This window comes from Erinaceus europaeus, chromosome 19 (assembly GCF_950295315.1).
Source record: "Erinaceus europaeus chromosome 19, mEriEur2.1, whole genome shotgun sequence".
In the NCBI taxonomy this organism is placed as follows: Eukaryota; Metazoa; Chordata; class Mammalia; order Eulipotyphla; family Erinaceidae; genus Erinaceus; species Erinaceus europaeus.
In genome coordinates this window covers 59,359,509-59,372,061 of record NC_080180.1, presented here as the reverse complement: position 1 = coordinate 59,372,061, position 12,553 = coordinate 59,359,509, and the positions used below count along the sequence as shown (strand labels likewise).

Genomic DNA, 12,553 nt, shown 5'->3' with positions numbered 1-12,553 from the left:
GGGAAGAGGGAGGAGAAACAGAAGGAGAGATAGAGACAGACAGATAGAGAGAGAGAGAGAGAGATAACACCACAGTCTCAAAGCTTTCCCTGGTACCATGGCAAATCCCATGTGGTGTCAGGGTCTGAATCTGGGCTGTGGACAGGACCAGGCACAGGCCTGTCAGCGAGCTAACTCTCTTCCGTGCCCTCTTGGAAGTCCCCAAACTGAAATATCTCACTCGTGTGCATGTTGACTTCCTGCTAGGGTCTCAACTCATCTGCTCCCAGGGCCATTGCTAGATTAAACAAGCCCTAGGTCAAGGTGCGTTCACATTTGGCGAGAGACTTAGGTTGAGCCTGAGGTACTTGGGCAACACACTTGTGCTGGTGGTGCAAAAAAAGCAATGAGCTTTATTTCCACACCCCTGCACTGACCTCAGCCAGTCCTTTAGACTGGAGGCATCTCTTTTTGACCTGAGCCACTGAACTATGCTATTTAAAGTAAATCATCTTAAAACACAAAGCTAGGTGTTGTGCTATAGCATGACATTGAGGTGTAATTGACCGCAACTAGAGTCAGCCTCAACGACTGAAGTAACTTGCCAGTGGCTGGAAGTCCAGCCTTTGCCCGAGCGATAACGTGACTGGCGTGGGGATGGTAGCTGCCCCTGGGGCTTGCACACACGTGAAGTTAAACCTTGATAACCTTTCTCACGATCTGGCTGATCCTTACCCCTGATTTTCCCTGCGCCTTTTGTACCAGCTGAAGCTTCCCAGGACCTGCCAGACTGTTGCTGACTGGAATAATATGAACAAGGGGCTGAACTTTAACTAGCTAATGCTTGGGCTTATGAGAATGGCTTATTTACCCCTGCCTATAACTTATTTTGTGGCACCTAATATATTAAAGTTCCAAATTCCTGTACCACCATAATAAAGCTTTGATTGTTTAAATTCTCTCCCAGATGCCCCACAGCTGAGCCTTTATTTTAATTACAAGAGTTAGGTGCCTCTCCATTGACATAACAGGAAGTGGGATTTTAAGGCTCCAGTTTACTTGATGAAAACCATAAGAGCCAGATAGGTGGAACATCTGAGGAAGGAAAGCTATTAGTGAGCGGCAATGTTGTGTGACAGAGCATAGGATCTGCATGCTATAAGGTCCTGGGTTCAATTCCTAGGGCAGCCAGTGCTGGAGTGATGCTCTGGTTCTTTCTCTCAGACATACATGCATTTTTAAAAAAATGTCTGCAGCCCAGGAAGTATTGCAGTGGATAAATTGTTAGGCCCACATCCATGGGATACTGGGTTCAATCCCTGGCATTCCACATGGCTCTTATAAATATGTTACATAGTATTTTTTTAGTTAGTTATTTTTATGATTTTCATTTTTAATACTTGTTTACAACATTGTAAGATCATAGCACTTTCCACACTACACCCACGCCTCCCCAAGGTGAAAGCCACAGTGCTCTGAGGGTCAGTTTGTTTGCTTCTGTTTTTTCTTTTTTTTTTAATTTTTTTCCTCCTCCAGGGTTATTGCTGGGCTCGGTACCTACACCATGAATCCACCGCTCCTGGAGGCCATTTTTTTTCCCCCTTTTGTTGCCCTTGTTGTAGCTTCATTGTGGTTATTATTATTACCCTTGTTGACGCAATTCGTTGTTGGATAGGACAGAGAGAAATGGAGAGAGGAGGGGAAGACAGAGAGAAGGGGAGAGAAAGACACCTGCAGACCTGCTTCACCGTCTGTGAAGCAACTCCCCTGCAGGTGGGGAGCCGGGGGCTCGAACCGGGATCCTTATGCCGGTCCCTGCGCTTTGCGCCACATGCGCTTAACCCACTGCGCCACCGCCCGACCCCCCTGTTTTTTCTTTGTAAGCTCATGTGTTTCAGTTTTCTATGTCCCACAAATGAGTGAAACCATCCAGTGATTGTCTTTTACCAACTTTATATATATGTGTGTGTGTGTGTGTGTGTATATATATATATATATATATATATATATTAGAGGAACAGTTACAGAGGAAGTTGGGAAGTTGAAGGTGATCTCTTTGTATCTGGTCAAAACAACAGCCTTCCAGGAGGCCTGCCAGCTCTCAGAAAGTCAGGGTTTGGAGCCACAGAGAACTTTGGGCTCTACCAGTAGTGTGACTGAACAAGAGGCCCTATTCAAACCTCACCTTCTTAATATGTAAGGCTAGGTAGGGTAAGGTATTCCTATGCTTAAAAATAATTGTGGTACATCAGTTAGAATAATGCAAAAGAGACAGATGCCTGGCAAGCATAACGTGAAAGACTTCTCTCCTCCCCCAGGGTTTGACAGATAGACCTGAGCAGCTCTGCACCATCTTTCCTTTGTAGTGCGGAGTTCATGACAGCAGAGTCACATTACATTCTGTCTCCGGGCTAGGTGAATCCCAAGGCACCATGCGCTTTGTCTATCTATTTCGCTATAAAAATTCCAAGATATATCAAACCCCTCCCTTTTTTTTTTTTTTTTTTTTTAACTGTAGTCAATAAGGCAATGTTAGACCTCGTAAAGTTTGATTTCTTTTGGGCTCTCAGAAAAGTCATGACATTTCTTTTCACAGGAAAACATAGAAAAATACTCTTAACTTTTCTGACAGCCCAATAGCAGTGAAGTCATGTAATGATGGTCTCTCTGTAGTTGTAGATAAAATGGAGCTGTGGGGTCTCTCCAAGTGGAGACATTTCAGGAAAGGACCTGTGATTTAATCTGCGACATGGATTAGATAGAGCACAGGGCTGAGGGAAGGAGCAGCCTGTCCTCACGTTGTGAATCCACATTTCACACTGTCCAAATGCCATGCCACACGGAGCGGTTCTCCTTTCTGTTCCTCCTTGGAGCTGATTAATTATGAAGTGTGGGGCCTCTCTGATGACACTAAGGCTGCAACTCAAAGGAAGAGAAAAAGCTTTGACCTTTAGGGACTTGGTGGATTTATAGAAATCCATCTTCCAGGCATCCTCCCTGAAAAATGCTCTTATCTACAAACCAGAGAGACATGCCACACTCTCAAGTAACAGTGAGGGCTCCCCCAGAAAGCTGGGGCTCTGTTCATGGATCCTAAGAGTTTGTTTGTGCAAAGAGTTACTGCAGAGGACAGTACACAGGCCTTTAGACTGGACCTTATAAGCACAGACGTCTGAGTGCAAATAGAACATTACACAGGCACTTTCTAAGCTTAAGGGGTCTTGGCAGCTATGGGATTTGGTTTGAAGTGCTTTTGTTCTTAGATTATATAGATCATTCACTTTATTTATAAATAAAGCGAATCAGTCAAAACTCAATAGGATACTTTATTTATTTTTTATTCCTTACTAATTCACTGTGAAATTTTCTTTCCTGTCCTTAGATAAAAGAAAAAAGTCTCATGTACACTCCTAGAAAACCATAAACCATAAAAACTCCACCCCAAACTACTAGAAACTATCAATAAATTCAGCAAAGTAGCAGGCTGTATGTGTATACAAGGCAATACACATAACCTGTGACATTTCTACACAAATGATGAGTTAGAGGGATGGGGGAAAGGAATCAGTCCCACTTACAACTGAATGTTAAAATATCAAATGCCTTGGAGCAGACCTGCCAAAAGAAGCAAAGACCATAGGATATAGTTTCCACACTACACCAGGTCCCCAAGTACACACCACAACACTCTGGAGTCTTAGACACAGAGAATGTCTACAGTAAAAACTGTGAGACATTGTTAAAAGAAATAGAGACAAAACAAAATGAAAAAAACCTCCCTGCTCACGGACCAGAAGTATAAAATTCAAAATAGTTATTCATAAACTCACAAAGCATTCATAGGCTCATAACCAACTTTTTGTAAAAATATCAATAGAATTCTTGAAGGATATTGAACAAATAATTCCAAAATTTGATAAGGGACCACAAACAGCCATAGCAATTTTGAAGGAAAACAAAAACAACCTGCGACATCATACTTTCTGAATTACAATCCTCCACAAAACAGTAATAATTCAAACAGTGTGGTATTAGAAATACAGGCCCTCACATCCACGGAACATAATGGAAATAAAGCCACAAATCTATGGAAGTCTAATATAAGACAATGGATAACCTCAAACAGGAAAAAAGACACATCTTTGACAAATTATATTAAGAAAGCTGATCAGTCACTTTAAGAAAAATAAAAACAGATTGTTTCTTAACATCGCATAGTAAAATTAACTCAGAATGTTTTAATCTTTTGGGTATTAGACTGGAAGCTATAAAATACATAGAATAAAGCATTGGTGAAACTTAAGGATATATATATATATATTATTTTAAAGAGAGGGAGAGAGAGAGAGACATACAGGAGATAGGCCAGAGCACTGCTCAGCTCTGGCTTATGGTGAGGCTGAGGCCTGAACCTGTGACTTCAGAGGCTCAGGCAGTAAAGTCTTTTGCAGAACCATTATACTGTCTTCCCAGCCCCACTTTAGGATCTTAATATCAAAGATCCATTTGGAGATACAATCCCATGGGTAAAAGAAACTAGAGAAACAATGAACAATGGGGCTAAAGCACACTAAAAAGCATTGATATAAACACACACAAAGATAAAAAGGGAGTGTAGCAATTGACAAGAGATCTTTGCGCAGCAGATATCTGACAAGGGATTGACTGAAACATTTACAAAGAAATCATACAGCTCAGTAACAAGCCAGTAAAAAAAAATATTAAAAAGGAGGGGTGGGAAATATCTGATTAGATAATTCTCCAATGCAGCCATGCAGATGTCCTGGAGACATGACAAACACTTCCACATCACTTGCTCATTACTAGAGAAATGCAACGTAAAACCACAATGAGATAACGCTTCAAACCTGCGAGAACGGCCGACATCCTCAAACCAAGATCATACCCAATGTAAAGCTTATTCTCACCTCTAAGGTGAGAGCTTACCTTGAGCAGACCACGCAAGAGAGAGTGAAGGTGGCAGCCCCTTTCTTGTCATTTCCTCTCTTCCACAGGATTCAGCTGTTCCTTTCAAGGGACAAGATAAAAGAATACAGTTACTTGTGGTTGTAATTGGTCTCTGAGGCAATCTGGTAACAGCAGCAGTAGATGCAGAGGCTAGGGTGTTTTTTGTGGATTTTCAGATAGACCCATATAACTGGGGTCTCTCACTTGGTACAGAGGTGCCTTGACTGTTAGATGCTTGTGACAGTACTTAACATTTGTGTCCATATCTTTGATTTGCTGTGCTTAACACTTTAAAAAAGTTATTAATGTGGGTCGTTGGGCATTGGCATATCTGGTTAAAAACATGTTACCATGTGCATGGACCCACGTTCAACCTCAGGTCCCCACTTGTAGTGAGGAAACTTTGGGAGAGGTGAAGCAGTGCTGCAGGTGTCTCTATCTCTCTGTCTCCTCCTCCTCTCTCAATTCCTTTGTCTGTCTGTCTCTATCAAACAGATAAATCCATAGTAATAAAGAGATTACTAAAGTAACTGATGTGGCATTGGTCTGCACTATCATATAGGCTACAGGTGCATAGCCTTGCAATCCTACACCTGTGAATGTTATTGAAACAGCATGTCTCCACCAAACAGGTTCTTTCTATCCTTCGCCAGACAACTGACCCCTTGTACCTGATGTGCCTGCCCACCCTACTGCTTCCTTTCTAGTAGCCACCACTGTGCCCTTCAGAGTTTGTCTACATTTTATACTGTTATGTGTCGGCCACCACGTGAGTGGTATCGGTGTCTCTGTCTCACTTCTCCTACTGAGCATACTGCCGTCTAAGTCCAGCTGTGTTGTAGCAAGTGGCATCTGTCTGTAACAACTGAATAAGATTTCATCATGTATGGACTAAAGTCATATGAACTTGTTATACTAAGCCAACTAATTGTATATATGCAAATTTATAGCAGAAATAAATGCCCCCAACACCACTAGGTAACCAATAATATAATGTCCCCTAACTTGCTCCTATGTCTACAGAAGCACACGTGCTGCAAATATTAATGGAAGTGAGTGTTTATTTTTACTTAATGAAGGTTGCCATCTCGGCGGCACACTGGTGATGTGTACCCATCATGACTCAAGCATTTTTCCTTCTGTCTTAATCACAGAGTCAGCACACTGCAGAAAGCAGGACTAAGGACCTTCTCTCATGAGCTCGGCTGTGTTCAAGTGGGATGGAACTAGACTGGTGACATTATCAAAGAAGTACTGCCTCTTGCTTATTCCTTTCATTTTACTTTTTTCCAGTGGAATAGGAGCCACACATCTGTATAACCTTACTGCTGTGGGTCACTTTTTCCTTCAGATACAGAAATAAACAGAAGATGCCACAATGCCAGAGCTTTCTTCATTGCTGTACCACTTTCCATGTGGTGCCAGGGCACAAACTTGGACCTCAAAAAAAGGGAATGCAGGCACCCTGTCAGGTGAGCTATCTCTCCAACCATTCTCACTGTGTGTGTGTGGTGGGGGGAGGCACATTCTCTGCCCTCATGGAAATGGCTTTCATGTTAAGTCTCAGAAAGAAACTTGACAACATAACTACAGTGCTCATTCCTGTCCTGTAGCCAGGCACCTGGACATGATAAATAATAGTTTCTACATGAGTAACATTTCTTACTTGTCCACATAACAACACCTGTTATTGTACAGGTCCTGGGAAAGGATGACAGAGGACCTAGGAGGGTTGCATTGTTACTTTTGCTGTTTTATTCATGTCAGGTTTTAATTTCCTTTCTTTCTCTGTGTTGTGCTACATCTCACTAAATTCGGCTATTTTTACATTTTATTTATTTTCCTTTTTGTTGCCACCCCCTTTTTTTAATAAACTTTGCATGCTGCTTCTTTGTTTTTTTTTTAAGATTTTATTTATTTATGAGACAGAAAGGAAGAGAGAGAAAGATCCAGACATCACTCTGGCACATGTGCTGCCAGGGACCAAACTCAGGACTTCATGCTTGAGAGTCCAAAGCTTTACCACTGTGCCACCTTCCGGATCACGCCCTTATTGTTTTTATCATTGTTGTGATTATTATCATTGTTGTTATTGATGTCGTTGTGCAGGATAGGAAACAGAGAAATGGAAAGAGGAGGGGAGGACAGAGAGGGGGAGAGAAAGAGAGACATCTTCAGACCTGCTTCACTGCTTGTGAAGGGGTCCTAGTAAGATAAATAGCTGAGAGTCTACTTGTCTTTGGCACCATGTTTCTCTTTGAGAAGTAGACATAGTAGCACCTTGTGTGTAGAGTTGACATGCTAGGTCCTTCCTCTCTGCTCTGCTGAGATGGCAGAATGGCACCTGCTAGAATCACTTGAGAGGGAATTCAGTTGAGAAGACAGTGATGTCAAGCGCTGACATGTCACCACCTCTTTCCTGGTGAGGATGCCCTGAGCAGGTGCTTTTGAAGACTTAAAGATCCTTTTGACAGCAGAATAAAGGCCAAGGACACTCCAGGAGAGAAGAGCCAGAACACACTGCTATTGGCAGCTCCGATGGGAGCGGTCTGCGACTCAACAGCTGCCCCCAGGGACAGGGTCACAGCACACTGGAGCAGTAGGAGCCACCTTATGAGCCCTTCTGAGAGGAGTGAGGACAGGGAGCTTCCCTGGGGGGCTGGCCAAAGGGAGTGCTCAGGCGGGATCAGAGGCTTCTGGGTATAGAGAAAACAGCACAGAGAAATACTCCTCTGCAGAAAACAGCTCTGCTTAGTGGGCTGATGCCAGCTCAGGGGCCACTGGAGGCCAAGAGGGGGAGCTGCCTGGGAACTGAGAGCTTGTAGCACTTGTGAGACAGGATGGATGGACAGACAGACAGACAGGACAGCAGCCCTCCCCCATGGCAAGGCCAGAGGCACCTGGAAGAGCTTAGGTTCCAAGGTGGGTGTTCTGGTCCGCTGACAGAGTGAGCAGGGCTTTTGCTACAAGAGTTCAGTGGTCAAATAACATCATTGCAAGACTGGCCAGCTCCTCATGGGGCGCGAGCGCTTCCACACTACGATCATCCTCTCTGGCATTATGCTATTCCACTGCAGAATACTGTGCCCCAGGATGGTTCCGTAGCCCCCATGTCCACTTGGTCGATTCCAAATTATATTCCTCCATGAGGATAATTTCTGGAACCATCCATTCCACCCCGGTTCCATGGCTGCCAGTTCTTCGCAACATCGCCCCGCCAGATATTCGTCAGGATGCGGCACCATCTAAGTTCATTTCCCACGTCTACGCTCGACCGGACCTGCCAATATACGTGGATATCTTCGCCCACCCTGTCTAACGCTAGACGTCTCGTCACCCAATCTGGTCCCCTACGCCTACACTGAACTTCTCTGTTCCAGTCTCTTGGAAACAGAGTTGGCAGTCAGCTGAGGTAAAGAACAAACACCTCATCACAGACCCCTGCAAGCGTCAACCCGGCTTTGACCTAGCACGTTATGATTGGGCCCTCCTCAATCGCTATCGAACAGGCCATGGCCGGTGCGCCGCTATGTTCCATCGCTGGGGAGCCAGAGACGACCCGAACTGCCCCTGCGGTTCCAGACAGACTATGACCCACATAGTCAACGACTGCCACCTCTCCAGATTCAAAGGAGGTCTCGAAACTTTACATCAGGCTCAACCTGACGCTGTTGACTGGCTACGGAAGAAGGGCAAACGCTAGAAGAAGAAGTGGTCAAATTGTGCAGCAAAACTATATCCTCCAAACCTGATTCTCTGGCTCACAGAGAACCTACGTCAGTCAAGGAGATAGACAGATAGACACTTGCAGCCTCTCCTATACAGATATTTATAATGTGATTTTATTTTTAAATGATTTAATATATTTAGTTTGGACAGAGACAGAAAGGAGTTGAAAAGAAAGGGGGAGGCAGAAAGGGAGGTAGGGAGGAAGGAAGAAGGGAGAGAGGGGGAGAGACCTGCAACATTGCTTCACTGCTTATGTGGATTCCCCACTGCAGGTGGGGCCTGGGGGCTTGAACCCAGATCCTTCCTTATGCAAAGTAATATGTGTACTCAGCCAAGTGTGCCACCACCCAGCCCTATAATGTGATTTCATGTCATGATATTTTATACTTTTTATTCAATTAGGCAAAGTTCTGTACATCACCACTTGCAGGTTAGTTATCAAACTAAAGCAAAAATAGCCAACATTATGGGTCCCATAGAAGATACCTAAAATAGACTTGCTAACTTCTCTTTACTCTAAGATCCTATTCTCATCTGATCTATTCCTACTTTTTGGTTTTTTTTATTAACCATTATAAACCAATAAACGAAATGGTTTATCAACCATTTTGTCCTGCTTTGTATTTTAAAACATTTCAGCCACCAAGTTGCAATGATTTGTATTATCATCCTATTTTTAATTATCTCATGAATCTACTTCTCTGTCTTTTCTCATTTATATGAGCATGAAAGTTTTCTGGGGGCTGTGCAGTAGCACAGCGGGTTGAGCGCATGTGGTGCAAAGTGCAAGGACCGGCATGGGGATCCTGGTTCGAGCCCCCGGCTCCCCACCTGCGTTGCTTCATGGGTGGTGAAGCAGGTCTGCAGGTGTCTATCTCTCTCTCCCCCTCTCTGTCTTTCTCTCCTCTGTTCATTTCTCTCTGTCATATCCAACAGTGAACGACATCAACAGCAATGATAATAACCACAACAAGGCTACAACAACAGGGGCAACAAAAGGAGGAAAAAAATGGCCTCCAGGAGCAGTAGATTCATGGTGCAGGCACTGAGCCCCAGCAATAACTCTGGAGGCAGAAAAAAAAGAAAGTGCACTTTTCTATGCCAGCATAGTCGGTGACTTTTCTGATATTAAGACAAATTTCTCTGCTGTGTGAAAAGAGACTACTAATGCCACAGAATATACGTCTACTCTCCCCTTCTTCCTGCTCAACTTCCTCCCTCCCTTCAATGTCAACCCAATATCACCTATTTCCAAAGTTTTGACAAATTAGCTTTATATCTTGAGGTTCAGATTCTTTTTTAAAAAATTCTTTCACAATGTCTCACATCCATTTAAGAATTCCCCTGTAAGCCATTTATATTCTGTGTGCCAATCCAGTGACATTTAAACTGAAAACTATTTTATTGCATGTTTTCAAAGGCCAGGAGGTTTCAGAGAGAAATCTAAAGCAGGTAACTTCTGCAGAGTTCACAGAAGCCCTGTCCCCCCTAAACCTAGACCAGGACAGGCAGCCCCCTCCCAGCAAAAAGACCCTCAGGGGCATTTTGTGTCTGCAGCTAAGTGGGTGTACAATTCCGTCACATTTCATCCTTGATGGCAGGAAGGGACATGGAAGAGTTTCTGATCGATCCTGGCCATGGGGCTGGAAGGCAGAAGCTTGGTGTGTAGAACACTTAGATCTGGGCCCAAATCCCTTCCCTGTCACTTCATCACATGACAGCCTGCAGTCACTGGCCCTCAGAGCATCAGCCTGCTCTGTGAAAAGGAAGGAATAACATCTCCTGAGGTGAGATGAGAACATACAAGACCCCAGACCTCCAGGGAGGGTTAAGTCTGCGTCCCTGCCATTTTTTGCTTGACCAGAACGTTGCGTAGATATTGCCTTACAGAGAGTAAAACTAATTTGAAATTCTAACCTCATGTCTGTCTCTCCCACTGGGAAGAGGAGCAATTCGAAAAATAACACCCCTCCTCTCCAGCCAAGCATGTCCATTTCCCTTTCTGTGTTCAACTTTCTGTCTCTGTCCAGACACACGTGGCAGAGCTGGAAGTGCCTTCAGCTGGCAGGTCTGCATCCTGTGAAGAACTGTCTTCTGGCTTTTTTAAAAAAAAATTATTTATTTATTCCCTTTTGTCCTTGTTTTTTATTGTTGTAGTTATTATTGATATCGTTGTTGTTGGATAGGACAGAGAGAAATGGAGAGAGGAGGGGAAGACAGAGAGGGGGAAAGAAAGACAGACACCTGCAGACCTGCTTCACCGCCTGTGAAGCGACTCCCCTGCAGGTGAGGAGCCGGGGGCTTGAACCGGGATCCTTATGCCGGTCCTTGTGCTTTGCGCCACATGCACTTAACCTGCTGTGCTACCACCTGACTCCCCTGTCTTCTGGCTTTTATCAATAGATTTGGTTTACCTCTTCCTAGTAAGGTGTGCCTGTAAATCACTGGAGGTTTAGATTGGAACCCAAAATCTAACCAACTCCAAAGTAAAACAGAAACTCAACATAGCTGTTGGGCCTAATTAAAGTTTTGATTAATCTGTATCTTTAAGTAGCTCTAGGCAGTGCTAACTGCTTTACAAAATGATGCATGGCCTCACACATCAATTCAGGAAATGTTTAAGCTTTCAGCTGAAAGGGACTTTGCTGGGACAAGTCTGCACGCTGCTCAAAGGCACAGAGACTCTAACATTGTTACCACTCATCTCTCTCCCTCTTAGCTTCCTCTTCCCAGATCTTTGCTGTGCATTTTTTAAAGTAAAATCCCACTTTTCTCATATGTCATTCACTCAGCAGCCTTTGGTTGACCCCATCTTACTTTAACCTACTAAAAAACTCTCCCCCTGCCACCCCCCAACCAAGGGAAAGAAATGCTGGGTCCTGTTCCACTCCATGACACCTACACTGCAGACCAGTGGAGGAGCTGTTGTTCTTTTCAAGTTTAGCATCACACAGCCTTGTGCTGTAATCACTGCCTTGATTTTGTTCATTGTACGACCTAGGTAGTGGATTCTTACATGTGACCCCAGAAAAAATGATGCAGGGGTCTTGCAATTCATCCCTAGAGAAGCAGTGTCAGAAGTACCAGCAAGATGTGAGAAATGCAGACTTTGGGGTATCTCCACAGACCCCTGAGTCTGGAAGCCCAAAGCCTGCATTCAAAAGGCCTCTCGGGGACTGCAACGCATGTCATGTAAATCAGGAAATAAGGTGTCACTGTTCTGTATCTAACTTCAAGACTTACACACACTATTCATCTGTCACCGCGGTCATTGCTGGGGCTAGATCACCTGACCACACCACTCCTGGGAACCATTTTCTTTTCCTTTGTCCCTTCCTCCCTCCCTCCTTTCCTCCCTCCCTTCCCTTTCCTCCCTCCCTTCCCTTTCCTTCCTTCCTTCCTTCCTTCCTTACTTCCTTCCTTCCTTCCTTCCTTCCATCCTCCCTTCCTCTCTCTCTTGATAGATACAAAGAGATAGATACAGAGAACAGGAAGAGCAACACCGAAAGCACTGTTCCATCACTTGTGAAGATTCTCTCCTCTGGGTGGAGACCAGGGATTGAACCCAGGACCTTGCAGCTCCTAGTCCACACCTGCATGGGGAAAACTTCACAAGCAACGAAGCAAGGCTGCAGGGGCCTATCTTTCTCCCTTTCTAGTTCCCCCTTCTCCCCCCTTCCCTCTTGATTTTTCTCTGTAACTACCCAAATAAATAAATAAAACAAATATTCTTAAAAATTGTTGGCACACTTTTTCATCAAATGTCTGGATGCATTTAGTTCTTAGAATCTGAATGATTAATGTCTTGCAAACTAGGACCATGACTAAAGCTGAACTGTGCATCCTAATGCAATCTGGTTTGAACAGACCATTTGCA

The 12,553-nt window shown here is 44.1% G+C and overlaps 1 protein-coding gene across 4 annotated transcripts in view; it reads right to left on the bottom strand.

Moving 5' to 3' along the window:
* The window catches only part of INPP4B (inositol polyphosphate-4-phosphatase type II B), a 672,916-nt gene that overhangs the window by 120,623 nt on the left and 539,740 nt on the right, over positions 1–12,553 (bottom strand). The window lies entirely within an intron of this gene.